Source organism: Lepisma saccharinum, chromosome 13 (genome assembly GCF_977018435.1).
Source record: "Lepisma saccharinum chromosome 13, izLepSacc3.1, whole genome shotgun sequence".
NCBI classification, from domain to species: Eukaryota; Metazoa; Arthropoda; class Insecta; order Zygentoma; family Lepismatidae; genus Lepisma; species Lepisma saccharinum.
In genome coordinates this window covers 82,560,715-82,582,865 of record NC_139241.1, presented here as the reverse complement: position 1 = coordinate 82,582,865, position 22,151 = coordinate 82,560,715, and the positions used below count along the sequence as shown (strand labels likewise).

The 22,151-nt window shown below is 33.0% G+C and overlaps 1 long non-coding RNA gene across 1 annotated transcript; it reads left to right on the top strand.

Annotated features, from left to right (window-relative positions):
- Positions 1-1,719: 1,719 nt before the first annotated feature.
- LOC145997090 (uncharacterized) lies at positions 1,720-22,035 on the top strand. The gene is made up of 6 exons (XR_014442867.1): positions 1,720-1,963; positions 4,044-4,142; positions 5,780-5,807; positions 6,469-6,501; positions 7,051-7,091; positions 21,858-22,035. It is a non-coding gene; the product is annotated as an uncharacterized LOC145997090 (long non-coding RNA).
- Positions 22,036-22,151: the final 116 nt, after the last annotated feature.

The following is a 22,151-nucleotide window of genomic DNA, read 5'->3' as shown; positions in this document are numbered from 1 at the left end:
GGAAGAAAAATGAAGGAAAAAGAGCATGAGATAAAAAGTAAAACCACATTCTATATGGAAGTAAATATATTTAGCCTTTTAGGTGAAAGTACAGTTGACAAGGGAAAGCCACCTGCTAGAATGTTCCAGAACAACTTTCTAATAGTCTGGAGGGGAGTAATGTTTGTATATATATATCGTCCTGTTTTGTACCTTGTTTCATTTGTACTTGGTGCAGAGTCTGAAGCAGACCTTGCTAGAAGGTTGAAACGTTACGTTTAGTTTATGTTTTATAATAAAATAAATTACTGCCTTCGTCAGCATATTTAGTTTTTCATATCTTTTGTATTTCAGGGGTGCAAAATATGCGATTTCGACCAATGTTTTTTATAATCTTGTTAAATTTAAATTTAAATATTTCGGCAATCCTATAGAAGTGACACAGACGCGTTGGAAAGGTATAGGAATAAAATTCTCAATTTAAAAGAATATGAACAAATCTTAACAAGAACACAATACTATTTTTGATTTCTAAATATTCATAAAAAACCTGTCAGAGTAAGCTTGCACATAGGATAGGTATAGTGGACCTGGAAAGTTACATAGCAAATGAGATATAACTCAGTCAAGTGCACAAATTATCAACAAAGTTAAAAATAAGAGCAATGGTCATCATTGTGATAGCGGTGTTGAATGGGCTACTCTTTCTGAAGACACTGAAATGCCAACCTCCCTTCTACGTAGTACACCCTGGACTACACTTAGGAGAGGAGCGAGTCTCTAGTGTCTGGACTCACAGCCAGTATAATACTCTGTGAGGCTGATGATATCGTCCTTGTTTGTTCCTGATTATTCATTTTTTTCAACTCATTATACCACCCTCTATCCGCATATTTTATATTAGTCAAAAGAGGCAGAAAAGCGAAGTAAAATAAACAAAATCAATCATTTTGATAACAAACATTCTTGACCAAAATGATAATTTCTTGACCTATCTGTTGATTTCTTAACTTTTTCTTGACTTTCTTGTCATTCCGGGAGGGTTGGCAACCCTGCTTACAGCCAGTATAATCTCTGTGGGACATTATTTTGTACTATGTACTGAGCGCCCATTTACAGCCTCAGACACACGTTTTCATTTTAGTTAAGGTAAGTGGGAAATTGTCAAATTGTCCACGACTATTTTAATTATTTTTTCTCTTACATCCTATTTGATTTTAAGCGATGGATTTATATATATGCTGGTGCAGAAGTTGTCGACAACTTGTTTTGAGTTTTCTTTTAATTCTTGAAGCTCTTATTGAGTCAAATAAAGTGGACGAACATGATGATGGACAATTTGCACGGTAATACTCATGGATCCCACTGTACGGGGCTTAAGCCTCCTATAATGTGACGGGTGCAAATAACCCCAGTGATGACGCACCCAAAATTCACATTTCAATCAATCAATTCAATCAACGAACGATTAATGTTTATGCAGCAACAAAATACCTTTGAAATTAGTCTCGGAATTCATTTGATAATTGTGTGTCGTAGATCTGAACTTTATGCAATATGTATCATTAGACATGGTTATATACGAACACGAAATTCACAGTACTTACCGTACAGCCAGTGAAATAACAATAGGTGAGCTTATCGTTTCACTTACTCAAACTAATTAATTAATCATTAAAGTTATTTAGTTTTGAATTGTAACTGAAAACATTATTTTCTTCTTTACTACGCTGTGAAAAACATGTGATTGTTGATATTTAGTACAACTTGAGCGTAGCATTGAAAAAACTACCATCATTCAAGCATGGTTCTAGAGACATTACGTCATCATTTTTGCTCGGAGAAATTCAACTTCCTAGTGGCAAGAACATTGCTGTAGATATATCTAAACACAAAGACAATCTTTGAAATTTCTTTAATTCGGATCGTAATGGGAACGAACTTATACGTTGGGCTTCTTCTTGTGGTGTTGTCAACCTTACAAGTAGGTATTCTCTGTAGCTTGTATGACATGTAATAGTTTGTAATTCAGTAAAACCCTGTCTACTTACAAATTGGCGGATTTGATGGGCACGTGCGCCTAAAAAACAAATGACTAAGTAGAGCCTGTATCATAATAGAGTAAACAGCTTATCATGTTTATTATTTTTAAAAAAATATCTGAAACACAACAATGAGAAAATCTTCAAGTTTTGTTTTCATGCGCAAGACTTTTGTAAACACGGTCATTGTGGCGCTGGTGTAGTGTTAAAGAAAATGGCGAATTTTACAGGTGCAGAAAAAGCAGGCTGTGCCTTAAAGTTCCCAGACTTTACACCCCCAGACTTCTGCATTTGAGGTTTGTGAAAAACAAAGCTATGTGTCATCTATGCCGCAGAATTTGCGACAGCTAACAAGAATATGAAACGTCCTTGGTTTGGTGGACGAGGAGTTCTTGGGAAAAGTGTGAACATTTGTAGCCATTTGTAGACATTTATTGAAACTTGAAGTATTACTGATTGATACACAACAAATATCATGGTCCTGTAGATTACAAAGCAATGACATTAACTATTGACACAGATTGAAAGTAAAATATTTTCTATACTTGGACAGTTTCAGCTGAGGTAATGTTGTTTATACAACCAATGTAAACGACTTCTATTTCAGATGAATCTACTAATACCATCATCTTATAATCAAAGGGCTTTGGGTTCGTTTCCTAGTGAAGCTACACTGTACAGTGGTTTCGGAATCTACTTTGAAGTTCCAATCCCGATTAGTTTGTTTTTAGGTAACAAATTCGATACAAGCGAAACATTGTAATTGTCTTGATGTGAATACATAGGCTGTTTTTAATATGGCCCCCTCTCCGCGGCTGTCTAAGGCGCTATGCTTTCGATTCCTACTGCGGAACGGCGTGTGTTCGAGTCCGCATGGGTTTAGACTCTTGGTTTTCGACCTGTGGATAGGACCGGTGGCAACCCACCAGCGTGAGGAAATTGGGGAGCTACGCGTGAGTAGCGTAACCCGGTCATAAACATCTCCTATAACCTCTACCTAGGATTGTGGGAGGGAGATTGGCAGTCGGGGTATAGGCGAAGGCCCTTCGAGGGCTGTAGGGCCACGAGTTATGTTTGTATTATTGCCATTTATGTTTCTTAATATGTCGACTCAGAAAAAAACTATAAAATCGCTAATGTTCTTGTAGATGGCCTTGGCTCAGTTCTTGCTCAGATACGTCGTACATATCGTGACTGTGCCACAGCGAGAATTTCGCTAGTTCTTCAACAACGTGCAATTGTTTCGAGATAAAGGAAAATTTGTGTACTTAATTATATGTTGTTGTTGCTTCGTGTGGCCAAAATGACCAGACGTCTCGTATTAGCCGGATCAGTCCCCTGTTTTTAGTCTCTGTCCCGATTATTTTGTACGTAAAACGGGACGCCAAAATATCCGTTTTGTGACAATGACTTATCGGCATAGAATTACTACAACAATACACCTTCTCTACTATTACTAAGAACTATGGCATTGTTGGGTAGAAATTATTTTTACATTTCAATGTCACCAATGTGCAACATTCGAATTTTCATAAAATATTGTAATTTCCTCTCTGTGTACCTGGAACTAATGCCCCCACTGAACGAGTGTTTTTGTACATGAATTGTTTGTGGACAAGTGACAAGAACGCTCGTTCAGTACAAACTTTGAAAGTTGTAAGTTTAATCACACGTCCATACATTTGCACAAAATGTTATTTGAAAAGAAGGATGTATTGAAGAAGATACATTCATCGGCAAAATATCAATGAATGGCTGACTTCTAATTCTAAATCACTGCTTGGTCGGAGTGCAGTTCATATCAACATATTATGTAAGTTTTTACACATGATTTAATTAGTTTTCAATTATTTACACAGTATTTAAATAGTTTTTAAACATAAGTATTTATAATGAAATAGTTTTTATATTAAAATGTGAACATTTTGCCGTCCCGTTTTGTTGTTTTAATAATCTGATCACCCTTTTCGTGACCAATTTCAAATATGTAATCTAATCCTTGTATGTTTATTTTATTACCAGGTGCATGCCGAACACGAAAACAATAAAGATGAGAAAGCAGAACACATTTATTCGCACCTTATTTCAGTTTTTCAAGAATTACCAAGTGTTTCAATGAGGGCAAGTATTTCAATACTATTTTAAATGCTTTCACTCAAGGGTTATTTCAAATTAAATGAAAATAATATTTTGTGAAAAGTTTCCATAGGTTAGGATGCAACTTTTCCAAGGAGTTGGATCGGTAGAGTAGGGCAAATCCCGTGGCCTGCAAGGTCTCCCGACTTGATTCCTGTCGATTTTGATGTGTGGGGGCACATGAAGGCCTAAGTTTACTCAACACGAGTGCTTTCCGTGGAAAATCTCAAACCAAGAATCGTCGATGCGGCTGAAGAAATGCGAGGCTCTTTCATTTCAAGATTAACTAAAACAGAAGTTAGGAAGCGGGTTCGGACGTGTATTCGACAAAGAGGAGAACATTTTGAGAAAGACTTGTGAACTAAATCCATTATTACATACAAACTTTCATTCATTTAATTGTTCTTTCAATTTCCACTTCATAGTCGCGCTCAACCTGTCCCGTTGTTATTTTCCAGATTTCTTTATTTTTTGTGAACATTATAATACGTCGTCGGACAGCTCATAAAACAAGGAAGTTTTTCTAGTAGTTTGTACGCTTAGTGTCTTATTGATATTTTGAGATATTTGCTGTTTTTTGGTAAGAAACTTCACTGAAAATTTAAACATCGAGTAAGTTTTGACCTGCTCTTTGAAAATGTTCGGCACTTTTGATTGTTTTACTGTTCATAAAACATTGTCAACGTGGTGGCATGACATACAAATTAAAACAACTTGCATTCGATCACCACTTTTTTCTTATTTTAATTATGTACCTCGAAATCGGGAGTTTTTCAAGAAAATCAATAAGTGTGGAATATCTCGAAAACGGACCCCTTGGTATAAGGCACTTTAGGTTACAATTTGTTGAAAATTCGCTGTACTATCATGGCTTCAAAGGAATACGTCTAGTTTGAGGTAACCCTGTATATGTATTTGCGTGTGATTTTTTTTGTTTGGGGGGGGGCGTTGGTGTAGACGGTAGGGCGTCTGGCTGCCACGCGGGAGACCTGGATTCGATTCCCGGGGTGGGTGATCTACGGTCGGAATTTGCCGGCCTTGCCTCCGCATGAAGCGGCTCTGGGGCTCAATCAGCCTCAAATCAATGGGTACCTAGGGGTAGCTTTGAGGAGTAAAGGCGGCCGTAGCGTGATGCTGTTCACATGATCTCCAAAATGGCCGAGATCGAGAATGTGTGAGGCCCTAACCCCACATATCCAAAATCTCATGGTACGGTTCTACATTCACGGGGAACTTTACTTTACCTTTACCTTTTGTAATTAAAGGAACTTTATCGCAAGTAAACGCTGGTTGCATTACACTCATACATACACATTTATGTAAAATTCCTGTAAACCTAATGAATATATAGTGTAAATATATAATTTCAGAAAAACTGCTTTGTTCACTGTCAAGATTAAACATGACTCAAGAAAGACATAGAATATAAACCTGTTAGTTCAAATATGGGCTCACTTACAAAATTTAGCAACCTTTAATCCTGACATTGCTATATTAAGATACCTTGATTCACAATTTCACAGACTGTAGGTATTGCATCAAAATAAAGTTGTATCATATATTTTATTTCATCCTTTATTTCAATACATACAATGATGTTTACTTTTCTTCCATTACTACAGGAGATATGCTTTTCGATTGGAAAACCATGCAAGTTCATTTTTGTATTTCTTAGACTAAGTTGTTAGCTGAACACCAAAAACTCTTGATACTCATCATTCTATTCCCATCTCTAAATAGAGCAGAAGCAACTTATTATTTATTATTCCTGGAGAAAATGGTATGAATCATCTCATAAAAGTAATCAATTGCCTTATCGAATTACGTTTTTTAATAACTGAAATAACATAGCTAGAAAATTAGACGTTGCTATAAAAAGATTAGATATACACGAGAAAAATTATTATTATTGATATAAAGCTATATAGATATAAATTAACAAGAGTTTCAAATTAATTATCTTTGTAGTTTATATGTTAATAATATAAACATATATATATATATATATATATATATATATATATATATATAACATAAATATCTTTAAACACAATAAACAAGTGTAATGTACACTGAATGTTCAATTAAAACTTCCTTTCTGAACCAAATGTCTACATTATATCTTGCTTTAAAATTCGTAAAAGAAAATAGTAGATAATGAAAGGAATTGTTGTTAAAAAATATTACACCGCAAAAGAACAGTACACGAAATCATTCAATGCTTTGCAATTGCGAAAGGTTGAACTTGTTAACTGCAAGCTTGAAATTCATTCATATCCTTATCGTAATTCACAATGTTTTTATTATTTAGGTACTGGATGGGATTGTGTAGAATGTGTGCTGCGTAAGTATTTTAGAAATTATAGATAAAACATATTCATCATGATGATCTGTAACATCTATGTCATCATACATAAGTAATTTAATACTGTGATGAGGTTGCATGTACATTTTTATATTATATTCAAATAGGTTTAGAGATTAAAATATAAACATTAAGGTAATTTAGAATAAATACAAAAGAGTCTAATGTATATTGACGGTTACATGTCCATTACCCTACTCTTAAAATAGTGATTATATGTAATAAATAATGTAAGAATGGCTACAATTTTACAAAAAACAATTCTACTTTAATAAACAGATTATTTATCATGTAAAAACATCGGTAATAAGATTGGTAAAATTGTGAGAACTGTCCGAAATTTATTTCTCTTATGCAAAAATTTCTGGTATTTCTTACACAGTTAAAACCACATAATACAGCAACTCTGTCGACTATTAGAAGTAGCAATCTATTTTGTAACATAAATTAATTAACATATATTATGTTGCTTTTTCAGAACATTTGCATGTGAAGAGTTTTAATATTAACCTGATTTTTTTCTCACAGTATTTCTGAAGTCATTAGTGGGAGATTTCCTTCCTCTAGCGGTAAGTACCGTAATATGATCTCATTGTATCAACAAATGTTTAAAAGTGAATCTGTAGACTTTCAAATTTAACTGCAAAGATGTAGATTCGTGCCGAATAAACAATATGGTGATAGTATGTACAGGGTGAGCCAATTGTAGGTACCCCGTAGGTATGTGAGTCTGTGCTGTGATAGTGGTTCGTAGTGATACTTAGTGGTTGTAGTTGTACAGTGGGATCCATGAGTATTGCCGTACAAATTGTCCATGACTATTTTCATTAACTTTTCTCTTACATTCTATGTGTTTTTAAGCGATGGATTTTTATGTATGCTGGTGCAGAAGTTGTCAACAGCTTGTTTTGAGTTTTCTTTTAATTCTTGAAGCTCCTATTGGGTCAAATAAATTGCACGAACATGGTGATGGACAATTTGCACGGTGATACTCATGGATCCCACTGTACGTGGCAGTAGTAGTAGTATTTGTGTGCAGATAGTGATGTACCTCTCACGATTTGTCTCACCTCTGAACTGTCCTCCCAGAAGTAGAATTTCACACCGTACCTGGAGGCACATAATTCTCTGTTATGAAAATGATGGTGTTCACACAGACATTCTGGACTAACCTCCTCAGCTAACGTGTCTCGTCTCTTATCATACTCTATTTACTTCAGATCCATAATCGCAAAATACATAAGGGGTAATGGGAGGTTTGGCTAACCCTGTAAAATAAGCACAAGAAGTTAAAAGAAAATGGACATTATGAAAAGATGCCCTTGTAAACAGATCACTCAAATTACACAAAACTCTCGTTAATTCTTAATGTTCTCTAATCTACAGTATAATTATGCACAGGTATTATACAGTAAAAACTGCATATCCCTGAACCTCTATAAGAAGGAAACCTGTAAATACGGAAAAAAAATGTCCCCAGATTTTATACCTGAAAATGACCTGCTTAAGGCGGAAACCTCCATAACGCGGAAACGGAACACCATTTAAAGACCAACGAGATGTTTTTATTCTCAGTAAGACGGGAATTTATTCCTTTATTTTTTCTCGCTCGCAAGAAAACAATGAAATACTCTAAGTGGAACACGCCTCTGTTGCCACTCGCTTATCGGTAACAGTCGTAAAAGAATACGATAACGTCAATCGCTATTTAATATTCGCAATTAATTTGCACGTACTTAGAACTAATTTGCACGGGTTTTAATTAATTTGCACGTATTTAGAATTTATTTGCATGTACTTAGAATACTTTACATTTATGTATTTGCATGTTTATAACTTTTTATGAATATATATTTATTTATTTTATGAAAAATATGTATATAGAAGGTAATTAGAGGTACTAAATGCTATGCATATGGTTTTATATTCATTACTGCAAAGTATGTAATGTATGAAACTATAATAATTAATGTTTATAATATTGAAAATAAGAGTTTATGGTTTATGAACCGCTATGAAAGGTGTTAATGATACGAAAGAAGACGGTCCCGGTACTCGAACCCGCGATATGTAACGGTAATAAATATAGTGCACTATGTAATACTGTTATATGGCATATAATATATTGAGCGGAGAAGAACTATGTATAACGTGTGAGCTGAGTCTGATGCCAGACAGACAAGGGTGAACTCCGCGCAGGTAGAGGAGAAAGGAATTTGGGGAGTGTGCGTTCAAGGTCAAATGACGTCACAACGTCAGAACAAAGAAAGAACCCGATTGACCAATCAGAACCGGTTTTTCCAAGGTTAACCAGTACGCAATAACAGGGAAAGGTATGCAATACTGTAGGGCAGGGGAGGGATTCAACCAGACAACAAAGGATGTCTGGAAATGCGCAGCAAGGGTCAAATTTTTTGAAGCTATGCGTCGCTTGTAGAACCGGTTTCCGCCGCCAATTAATATTCCGCTCAGGGTTGCCCCAAGGCACAGGACGCTTTAGCGCGGGTTTGGGGCTAGAACGCTTGCATGTCAGAACAGGTTTTTGTCTAAGTAAGCCAAGTTAGCCAAGAACACAAGAAAAAAGAATTTTGGGATATCCAATTAGATTGGAGCAAGAACTTTAATTTGAACAAGGAGAACGAAGCGTAAGGGTTTATTATCTGTACTAGGAAGAAGGGAGAGCTATCAGGGACTGGGCCTACAGTTTTCACTATTTGCTTTTATCACGGGGTAACAAACCTAGGACCCTTTGATTATTGATTTAGGTAGTAAATTTATGTTACTGTGTGCTATTTAACATAACATTGAGTTTATTTTTTTTTACCAAACTTTGACTTTATGTCAAATCTTTTACAAGTTTTTATGTATTTTTACCAAAATAACACTATTTATTATTATTTTACCATTTTATGTTAATTTTTTTACCAAAATAACACTATTTGTACTATTCAGGCAACATTTTTTATTAAATTTTGGACTCGCAAAGACATTTTTTCAACTTTTAACTTATTATTTTACAATTTTATGTTAATTTTTTTACCAAAATAACACTATTTGTACTATTCAGGCAACATTTTTTATTAAATTTTGCACTCACAAAGACATTTTTCAACTTTTAACTTATTATTTTACAACTTTATATTAATTTTTTACCAAAATAACACTATTTGTACTATTCAAGCAACATTTTTTATTAACTTTTGCACTCACAAAAACATTTTTCAATTTTTAACTTATTATTTTACAACTTTATGTTAATTTTTACCAAAATAACACTATTTGTACTATTCAGGCAACATTTTTTATTAAATTTTGGACTCACAAAGACATTTTTTTACAACTTTTTAACTTATTATTTACAATTTTATACCTATTTTTAACCTAAATAACACTATTTATACTATTAAGGAAAGACTTTTAGTTATATTTTCGACACACAAAGTGTGTGTTCTCAACTTCTATCTGTTTATTTCACAAGTTTAGGCTTATTATTACTCAAATAACACAATTCAATCTGTTCAGGAAAGACTTTTAGTTACATTTTCGACACACTAAGTGTGTGTTCTCAACTTCTATCTGTTTATTAGGCTTATTATTACTCAAATAACATTATTTATACTATTCAGGCAACATTTTTTTATTAAATTTTGGACTCAGAAAGATATTTTTACAACTTTTTAACTTATTATTTTACAAGTTTATACCTATTTTTAACCTAAATAACACTATTTACACTATTCAGGAAAGACTTTTAGTTACATTTTCGGCACACAAAGTATGTGTTCTCAACTTTTATTTGTTTATTTCTCAAGTTTAGCCTAATATTTACTCAAATAGCACGATTTGATCGTGTCTTTTATTACATTTTGGACACACACACACACACACACACACACACACACACACACACACACACACACAGAGAGAGAGAGAGAGAGAGAGAGAGAGATTTTTCCAAGTTTACAGGATTATTCTCCAAGTTTACTCAAATAACACAATTTAAATGTGTTGTGAATTAGATTTTGTACACACGACGTGTGTTTTGTCAACTTTAACCCTTTCATTTTTAAGTTTATTTTACCAAAGTAAGACGGCTTAGTCTATTCAAGAAAGTTTTCAATTATATTTTGGATGCAAAAGTATATTTTGTCAAGTTCTACCCTTTTATTTTACAAGTTTAGGCTTATTTTTACTCAAATAACACAATTTCATCTATTTAGGCAACATTTTGTTTCTTATATTTTACTCACAAAGACATTTTTTTTCAATTTTTAATGTATTATTTCACAAGTTTATGTAATTTTTTATTCTAATAACACAATTTTAACTATTCAGGCAACATTTTTTATTGCGATTTGGATTTACAAAGAGATTTTTTAAATTTTTGTATTAAATTTTCTATTTATTACGTTTTGTATTTCACATTCACTAATTTTTAAAGTTTTACTTTTTATTTTTATCTAAAAACTAAATAAAAAAGTATTTTTAACTAAAAGTTATTTTATAGTTTTCGGTTTTCAGATTTCCACAATGCTATTTTTGGTTCTGTATTTCTATATTAGGATATTACAGTTCTAAGGTGTGTATAATATTTCAAAGTATTTTCAGGGTGTATTTGTTAATGCATTTGGATGATAACTATTAGTTTTTTGGACGAACTAATGTTAAGAATATTTCAACCAATCAGAAAACGCGTCGGTTTTATTTCAACCAATCAGAGAAGGCGTCAGTTTGCTTATGAGGTATAAAAACTGCGTAAAAGCAAGCAGAAGCTATTTTGAGAAGTATTTCTGAAGCATTGCGTCAGAGAAGACATCAAGTTGTGATTATTGTCTGAGATTTGAAGACAAAGAACTCAAAAGAAGCTATAATTAAGGTAAGTGAATTGTTACATATATGTATGGTGCTTTTAAATAATGCGTAAATGCAAATATTGAAACGAAGAAAACGTCAATGCAAACCAAAAAGAATATGCGTAATGTGAACAAGTACTACAACTATTTTTCTATTTTTCAGGTGCTTCTAATTTTGTATGTGTGACTGAAAGGGACCATTAGTAAAAGATGGCGTCTTCAACCTCCACAAACAAGGCTAACCACACTGCGGTGAGTACCTCGCAAGAGATTTTACCACTGGAATGTATATTTCTCCACTAGTTTTTGAAATAATATATAAATCCAGAAAACAAAGAAACGAAGAAAGTAAATACAGAAATGAATATGCGTAATATAAACAAGTACTACAACTATGTTTCTATTTTTCAGGTGTTCTTATTTGTGTACCTGTGAGTGGAAGGATCTATTACTGGAAATAACGCCAACAAAGTAACCAACAAGGACATGAGTCAAATAATTGCATCATGTCCATGTTTTTCCAATTATATCTATAAGGACTGTGTGTTGGAGACTTTGAAGAGGTATACACCTGGCAAGTATATTATATGCTGGGGATGTTATTCTAATCAAGGCAACCAATTAGCCCACGATTGTGTAGTTAACCATTTCTACGAGTGTGAGTGCGTATGCTGTAAAGATGAAGATTTACTCTCTGAACGTTATTTTATTTGCCAAGGAGAACGCTGTTTGAATAAATGCCAACGATGTTTTAAGTGGATGTGCGAGAGAATCCAGTATTATTTACAGGACTTGGATAACACAAAACATATTTTTGATTTTTATATTACTAACCATGAGGATGTTGCGGATGCTTTGACGGCACACGAGGTACAGACAGAATACAAAGCTTTTTATAGTGTATTATGTGAAATTTCAAACAATATCGAACTAGTGAAAACTCTTATAGATCCTATACGCTCAGCAGAGCTTACTTATGGTAGCACAGGATTTTTGTGAGAGTTGAATAGAGACTGACTAATAACACCGAAAATGGTGCAATACATTATTGATGTACAAGGATTTATTTATAACAGAAAATTTATATTGCGTGAGATTTGTGTGAGTTCTACAAATTTGGACACTGTGTATTATGCGCTTGTGAGTGTTCCCGATTATTTCAAAGAGAACAAAGAATCGCGCTGGGTTAAAGACAATCTCCATGCATTAATGTATGATATTCCTTGTGGATGTGAAATATACTATGTCCGGAGGGCAGTTAGGAACTTGAACTGTCAAGGTGGTACATTTTTCTGCAAAGGAAAATCCCAAATTATCAAAGATTTGTTTAATATTGATAACATTGTTGATTTACAAACTGTAAACTGTCCATCCCTTAAGAATTTGTATATGTTTCAAGGAGGATTGTGCAAGTATCATTCTGATACTTCTCCCCCAGCTGAACAAGGTTGCGCATTCAGAAATGTTCAAGGACTTGTATGTTGGTACAATAATAAAAATATTAATGTGTAATGTATTTAGTGCAAATAATAAAGATTTGTGAAAAAGAAATGTTTTCTATGTTGTTATTTAGTTTTAAAGCCTTTATTCAAGGTATTTTCAAGTATTACTGGTTTTTTGGCTGCATCAACACATGGGTTATTTCTATTTGGTTTATTATACGAGGCTACAATCACTATATGTCTATGAGGACTAAAATCCACTGATTGAACCTTAAAGCTTAGGTTTACTATGTATATTGATTAAACACAGGACAACACGAATCTTACAGAGGATTGTAGGAGGCATAGGCCCACACGCCAGAGCCTTATTAGCCTGCAAGAACAACTTGTATGTTGAATTGTGACTGTTTAGCAATAATATTTATAAAGTTTAAATCATTTTCATTAGATTACATATATATTTTGGATTCAAATAAAACACTCAAGTTAAGTTTTTTAAGTTTATTTTTATTTAATATACAAATATAGAATATATCAAATTTACATATATGAAAAGTACTCTACCAAAGAGCAAAAGTCACATAGGGATTACGATTTAGCCGATGCTGAAATTCTTCCATGAGGGATTTGTAGTAAGAGAGAAATTTTTGCCACTGTTTAAAGTTGAGGGTGACTCCACCAGAGATGCTGGTGATTTCCACTTTTATATTTTCTCCACTGCCCTCGAAGGTGAAGTAAGGTTCTCCTATAATGTCTATAGATCTGAATCTGTCTTTTTGTGTGGGGAATCTGTTTTTGTAAGTGTCGAAGATCACATCTGATTTGTAGACGCATGATGGGTACTCTTCTTTATTTAGGACAATGTATTTTTTTTTCATGTTTCAAAATCAATTCAGTGTCTGCGAAAGTACCTCGAATAATGATATCCATGTTGGCATCGATGATGAATCTGGTTTCTGGTTTTATGTTGTTCATTTGGTGTGTGCCTCTGATAGACTGCATTTTGGTTTGGTATCAATAAAAAGTTTTAAAAATATGCAACTAGTGCTACAAAAGGAACGGAAATTATCGACAATTTCTGGATTATAGCTAAAATTCAGTTTGCCTTTTACATATCCAATATTTACATACCAACACTAACTAGACTTCGATTTATATAAATGTAGCAGGAACTATATTATATCTTATATATATCCATTTCAGGACAAATAATGCTAAAACTCTCAAATTTACTGTCATCTCATCAACTACTAGCAAAGTTTTAGTATTATATGTCCGTAATTAGATATAGTGTAACTTGTTATGCGTGCCAAACACAAAAACATCAACATATTGTACTATGTAACTTCAATTTTGAAAGCTAACTGAACTCTAGCGTTTCGAATTACATATAGTAAAGACCTCTATAGTGGTGGTAAAATACATCCAGTCTGTAAAATTTTGGAAATGCTGTCTCCTTCTCTGTCGACCCAGACCAAAAGAGTTCTCAAACGATATTTCTTAACATAACTAACTTTTCAAAAAAAGAATACCTTGTGCTCAGATGGGTTTTAACCTATCTGTCCAGGGTTCGAGTCCCTGTCTGGGTGGTTACCATTTTTTAATTTTATCATTGGATCTTGTGCAGCCTAAATATAAAATATGTTTACAGTCTAAGAGATTATAATTTTTCTTCAAATTTAATTAGTTATAAGCAATGTAAGTTAATGTGGGGAGTTGGCCAAATTGGTTCCTCATAGAAGAAGAAATAACCAAATTGACCCTAGCGCCTATGACCCTACTTGGGTTCATCCACCTATACATCTTCTTCGAGTCTCCGATGTCTTGGTGGAGCCCATTCAGGTTCTACCGCCCACAAGTGCGTTCCTTCGCCGATCCAGCGAAGGTAAGAATTATGAAGAGCGACCCTCTATATATAACCTCAGCTCACTGTTGGTCACTCCTTGACCTAGTTATTTTCATGCAATCACCTACGTTTAGTGGAATTTGCCTTCTTTCTGTTTGGTCTGTTAAATAATCCAGTCAATATAAATATACTTACATAGAATAATCTGGTTTTGTATAAGTTTAACATATAATCCTAATATAGTTTGATTCTCAGAAATATAGTTCCTGCTACATTTATATAAATCGAAGTCTAGTTAGTGTTGGTATGTAAATATTGGATATGTAAAAGGCAAACTGAATTTTAGTTATAATCCAGAAATTGTCGATAATTTCCGTTCCTTTTGTAGCACTAGTTGCATATTTTTAAAACTTTTTATTGATACCAAACCAAAATGCAGTCTATCAGAGGCACACACCAAATGAACAACATAAAACCAGAAACCAGATTCATCATCGATGCCAACATGGATATCATTATTCGAGGTACTTTCGCAGACACTGAATTGATTTTGAAACATGAAAAAAAAATACATTGTCCTAAATAAAGAAGAGTACCCATCATGCGTCTACAAATCAGATGTGATCTTCGACACTTACAAAAACAGATTCCCCACACAAAAAGACAGATTCAGATCTATAGACATTATAGGAGAACCTTACTTCACCTTCGAGGGCAGTGGAGAAAATATAAAAGTGGAAATCACCAGCATCTCTGGTGGAGTCACCCTCAACTTTAAACAGTGGCAAAAATTTCTCTCTTACTACAAATCCCTCATGGAAGAATTTCAGCATCGGCTAAATCGTAATCCCTATGTGACTTTTGCTCTTTGGTAGAGTACTTTTCATATATGTAAATTTGATATATTCTATATTTGTATATTAAATAAAAATAAACTTAAAAAACTTAACTTGAGTGTTTTATTTGAATCCAAAATATATATGTAATCTAATGAAAATGATTTAAACTTTATAAATATTATTGCTAAACAGTCACAATTCAACATACAAGTTGTTCTTGCAGGCTAATAAGGCTCTGGCGTGTGGGCCTATGCCTCCTACAATCCTCTGTAAGATTCGTGTTGTCCTGTGTTTAATCAATATACATAGTAAACCTAAGCTTTAAGGTTCAATCAGTGGATTTTAGTCCTCATAGACATATAGTGATTGTAGCCTCGTATAATAAACCAAATAGAAATAACCCATGTGTTGATGCAGCCAAAAAACCAGTAATACTTGAAAATACCTTGAATAAAGGCTTTAAAACTAAATAACAACATAGAAAACATTTCTTTTTCACAAATCTTTATTATTTGCACTAAATACATTACACATTAATATTTTTATTATTGTACCAACATACAAGTCCTTGAACATTTCTGAATGCGCAACCTTGTTCAGCTGGGGGAGAAGTATCAGAAGTATCACAATCCTCCTTGAAACATATACAAATTCTTAAGGGATGGACAGTTTACAGTTTGTAAATCAACAATGTTATCAATATTAAACAAATCTTTGATAATTTGGGATTTTCCTTTGCAGAAAAATGTACCACCTTGACAGTTCAAGTTCCTAACTGCCCTCCGGACATAGTATATTTCACATCCACAAGGAATATCATACATTAATGCATGGAGATTGTCTTTAACCCAGCGCGATTCTTTGTTCTCTTTGAAATAATCGGGAACACTCACAAGCGCATAATACACAGTGTCCAAATTTGTAGAACTCACACAAATCTCACGCAATATAAATTTTCTGTTATAAATAAATCCTTGTACATCAATAATGTATTGCACCATTTTCGGTGTTATTAGTCAGTCTCTATTCAACTCTCACAAAAATCCTGTGCTACCATAAGTAAGCTCTGCTGAGCGTATAGGATCTATAAGAGTTTTCACTAGTTCGATATTGTTTGAAATTTCACATAATACACTATAAAAAGCTTTGTATTCTGTCTGTACCTCGTGTGCCGTCAAAGCATCCGCAACATCCTCATGGTTAGTAATATAAAAATCAAAAATATGTTTTGTGTTATCCAAGTCCTGTAAATAATACTGGATTCTCTCGCACATCCACTTAAAACATCGTTGGCATTTATTCAAACAGCGTTCTCCTTGGCAAATAAAATAACGTTCAGAGAGTAAATCTTCATCTTTACAGCATACGCACTCACACTCGTAGAAATGGTTAACTACACAATCGTGGGCTAATTGGTTGCCTTGATTAGAATAACATCCCCAGCATATAATATACTTGCCAGGTGTATACCTCTTCAAAGTCTCCAACACACAGTCCTTATAGATATAATTGGAAAAACATGGACATGATGCAATTATTTGACTCATGTCCTTGTTGGTTACTTTGTTGGCGTTATTTCCAGTAATAGATCCTTCCACTCACAGGTACACAAATAAGAACACCTGAAAAATAGAAACATAGTTGTAGTACTTGTTTATATTACGCATATTCATTTCTGTATTTACTTTCTTCGTTTCTTTGTTTTCTGGATTTATATATTATTTCAAAAACTAGTGGAGAAATATACATTCCAGTGGTAAAATCTCTTGCGAGGTACTCACCGCAGTGTGGTTAGCCTTGTTTGTGGAGGTTGAAGACGCCATCTTTTACTAATGGTCCCTTTCAGTCACACATACAAAATTAGAAGCACCTGAAAAATAGAAAAATAGTTGTAGTACTTGTTCACATTACGCATATTCTTTTTGGTTTGCATTGACGTTTTCTTCGTTTCAATATTTGCATTTACGCATTATTTAAAAGCACCATACATATATGTAACAATTCACTTACCTTAATTATAGCTTCTTTTGAGTTCTTTGTCTTCAAATCTCAGACAATAATCACAACTTGATGTCTTCTCTGACGCAATGCTTCAGAAATACTTCTCAAAATAGCTTCTGCTTGCTTTTACGCAGTTTTTATACCTCATAAGCAAACTGACGCCTTCTCTGATTGGTTGAAATAAAACCGACGCGTTTTCTGATTGGTTGAAATATTCTTAACATTAGTTCGTCCAAAAAACTAATAGTTATCATCCAAATGCATTAACAAATACACCCTGAAAATACTTTGAAATATTATACACACCTTAGAACTGTAATATCCTAATATAGAAATACAGAACCAAAAATAGCATTGTGGAAATCTGAAAACCGAAAACTATAAAATAACTTTTAGTTAAAAATACTTTTTTATTTAGTTTTTAGATAAAAATAAAAAGTAAAACTTTAAAAATTAGTGAATGTGAAATACAAAACGTAATAAATAGAAAATTTAATACAAAAATTTAAAAAATCTCTTTGTAAATCCAAATCGCAATAAAAAATGTTGCCTGAATAGTTAAAATTGTGTTATTAGAATAAAAAATTACATAAACTTGTGAAATAATACATTAAAAATTGAAAAAAAATGTCTTTGTGAGTAAAATATAAGAAACAAAATGTTGCCTAAATAGATGAAATTGTGTTATTTGAGTAAAAATAAGCCTAAACTTGTAAAATAAAAGGGTAGAACTTGACAAAATATACTTTTGCATCCAAAATATAATTGAAAACTTTCTTGAATAGACTAAGCCGTCTTACTTTGGTAAAATAAACTTAAAAATGAAAGGGTTAAAGTTGACAAAACACACGTCGTGTGTACAAAATCTAATTCACAACACATTTAAATTGTGTTATTTGAGTAAACTTGGAGAATAATCCTGTAAACTTGGAAAAATCTCTCTCTCTCTCTCTCTCTCTCTCTCTGTGTGTGTGTGTGTGTGTGTGTGTGTGTGTGTGTGTGTGTGTGTGTGTGTGTCCAAAATGTAATAAAAGATACGATCAAATCGTGCTATTTGAGTAAATATTAGGCTAAACTTGAGAAATAAACAAATAAAAGTTGAGAACACACACTTTGTGTGCCGAAAATGTAACTAAAAGTATTTCCTGAATAGTGTAAATAGTGTTATTTAGGTTAAAAATAGGTATAAACTTGTAAAATAATAAGTTAAAAAGTTGTAAAAATATCTTTCTGAGTCCAAAATTTAATAAAAAAATGTTGCCTGAATAGTATAAATAATGTTATTTGAGTAATAATAAGCCTAATAAACAGATAGAAGTTGAGAACACACACTTAGTGTGTCGAAAATGTAACTAAAAGTCTTTCCTGAACAGATTGAATTGTGTTATTTGAGTAATAATAAGCCTAAACTTGTGAAATAAACAGATAGAAGTTGAGAACACACACTTTGTGTGTCGAAAATATAACTGAAAGTCTTTCCTTAATAGTATAAATAGTGTTATTTAGGTTAAAAATAGGTATAAAATTGTAAATAATAAGTTAAAAAGTTGTAAAAAAATGTCTTTGTGAGTCCAAAATTTAATAAAAAATGTTGCCTGAATAGTACAAATAGTGTTATTTTGGTAAAAATTAACATAAAGTTGTAAAATAATAAGTTAAAAATTGAAAAATGTTTTTGTGAGTGCAAAATTTAATAAAAAATGTTGCTTGAATAGTACAAATAGTGTTATTTTGGTAAAAAATTAACATAAAGTTGTAAAATAATAAGTTAAAAGTTGAAAAATGTCTTTGTGAGTGCAAAATTTAATAAAAAATGTTGCCTGAATAGTACAAATAGTGTTATTTTGGTAAAAAAATTAACATAAAATTGTAAAATAATAAGTTAAAAGTTGAAAAAATGTCTTTGCGAGTCCAAAATTTAATAAAAAATGTTGCCTGAATAGTACAAATAGTGTTATTTTGGTAAAAAAATTAACATAAAATTGTAAAATAATAAGTTAAAAGTTGAAAAAATATCTTTGCGAGTCCAAGATTTAATAAAAAATGTTGCCTGATTAGTATAAATAGTGTTATTTTGGTAAAAAAATTAACATAAAATTGTAAAATAATAAGTTAAAAGTTGAAAAAATATCTTTGCGAGTCCAAGATTTAATAAAAAATGTTGCCTGATTAGTATAAATAGTGTTATTTTGGTAAAAAAATTAACATAAAATTGTAAAATAATAAGTTAAAAGTTGAAAAAATGTCTTTGCGAGTCCAACATTTAATAAAAAATGTTGCCTGAATAGTATAAATAGTGTTATTTTGGTAAAAATACATAAAAACTTGTAAAAGATTTGACATAAAGTCAAAGTTTGGTAAAAAAATAAACTCAATGTTATGTTAAATAGCACACAGTAACATAAATTTACTACCTAAATCAATAATCAAAGGGTCCTAGGTTTGTTACCCCGTGATAAAAGCAAATAGTGAAAACTGTAGGCCCAGTCCCTGATAGCTCTCCCTTCTTCCTAGTACAGATAATAAACCCTTACGCTTCGTTCTCGTTGTTCAAATTAAAGTTCTCGCTCCAATCTAATTGGATATCCCAAAATTCTTTTTTCTTGTGTTCTGGGCAAACTTGGCTTACTTAGACAAAAACCTGTTCTGACATGCAAGCGTTCTAGCCCCAAACCCGCGCTAAAGCGTCCTGTGCCTTGGGGCAACCCTGAGCGGAATATTAATTGGCGGCGGAAACCGGTTCTACAAGCGACGCATAGCTTCAAAAAATTTGACCCTTGCTGCGCATTTCCAGACATCCTTTGTTGTCTGGTTGAATCCCTCCCCTGCCCTACAGTATTGCATACCTTTCCCTGTTATTGCGTACTGGTTAACCTTGGAAAAACCGGTTCTGATTGGTCAATCGGGTTCTTTCTTTGTTCTGACGTTGTGACGTCATTTGACCTTGAACGCACACTCCCCAAATTCCTTTCTTCTCTACCTGCGCGGAGTTCACCCTTGTCTGTCTGGCATCAGACTCAGCTCACACGTTATACATAGTTCTTCTCCGCTCAATATATTATATGCCATATAACAGTATTACATAGTGCACTATATTTATTAAGGTTACATATCGCGGGTTCGAGTACCGGGACCGTCTTCTTTCGTATCATTAACACCTTTCATAGCGGTTCATAAACCATAAACTCTTATTTTCAATATTATAAACATTAATTATTATAGTTTCATACATTACATACTTTGCAGTAATGAATATAAAACCATATGCATAGCATTTAGTACCTCTAATTACCTTCTATATACATATTTTTCATAAAATAAATAAATATATATTCATAAAAAGTTATAAACATGCAAATACATAAATGTAAAGTATTCTAAGTACATGCAAATAAATTCTAAATACGTGCAAATTAATTAAAACCCGTGCAAATTAGTTCTAAGTACGTGCAAATTAATTGCGAATATTAAATAGCGATTGACGTTATCGTATTCTTTTACTACTGGTAACATTGTCGATATCACTACAATACTCATAGCTGTTACGATTCCGTTTCTTTCTTTCATCTCTTACCCTCTTTCTCCACCTTTCTTTGTCTATTTTTTCTCTGTTCTTTCGTCATCTTTCTATTCTTCTTGTTATCTCTCTTTGTTTCTTTATGTTTTCTTCACTTTTATCTCAATCTTTCTTCACCTCTATTATTCCATCTTTCAATCTCTCTCTTTCCCTCTATGCACATCGCGCTACGACGCCAGGGGTTCCCGGTTCGAATCCTGGCATGGGTTCTGAAGCACTCAATATTATGTATGCATATGTTGGTGGGAGGGAAAAAGTTTTTAGAGCACGGTCTTTTTTTTCTTGGGCTCCTCGTTCTGTCATATATATTCTTAATTTTTGATCATTCTGGCTAGACATAACTCCATTGACTCCATAGCCGTATATAAGAGGAGAGTTTAACGGGCCCAAGGCCCTCTCTTCGCTTTTTGTGCCACGTTTGGCTAACTTGCGAAGATAGGGATGAGTGATGATATGATGAAATTGATGAATGTATTGCATTTTTATTCATGTACGTACATGCATTAGTACTCTAGTATAAGTATAGTATAAGTAATGCGAAATGTAAATCTGTATTTCCATTATTTCCTGCAGCGCTCTATACTGTATTTAAAGTCAACCCTGTATAAGAAGAAAACTTTTGCTCGGAACCATCATGTTCCTGGATAGACAGGTTTTACTGTACAATTAAATAATTCTATTTGAAAGTGTGCTAGCTTAATTAGTTGGATTTAGTAGGTTGTGTATATATAGCCTCAAGTAGAAAGTAATTAATAATTTTATTCAACTTGTATTCAGATATCCGTACTACAAGAATGGCTGCTGTAACAATGAAATCAAGAAATATGGTGAACAGTAGAACATCACTGATAATTTTAACCAGATATAAAAAATGTTAAATCTTTACTTCAATTCCTATATTGTGTCGTGTTATTAATGCATTGTGAAATTTTACAATAAATAATTTCGTAATATCTCTATTCTAGATTCATTCTAGTTTATTAGTTTTTGACACTTACCGAAGCACTGCACTTTCCGCTTCTCTTAAACCAAGATTATGCCCAACCCAGCGTTTCCTGTTCCACACACTAC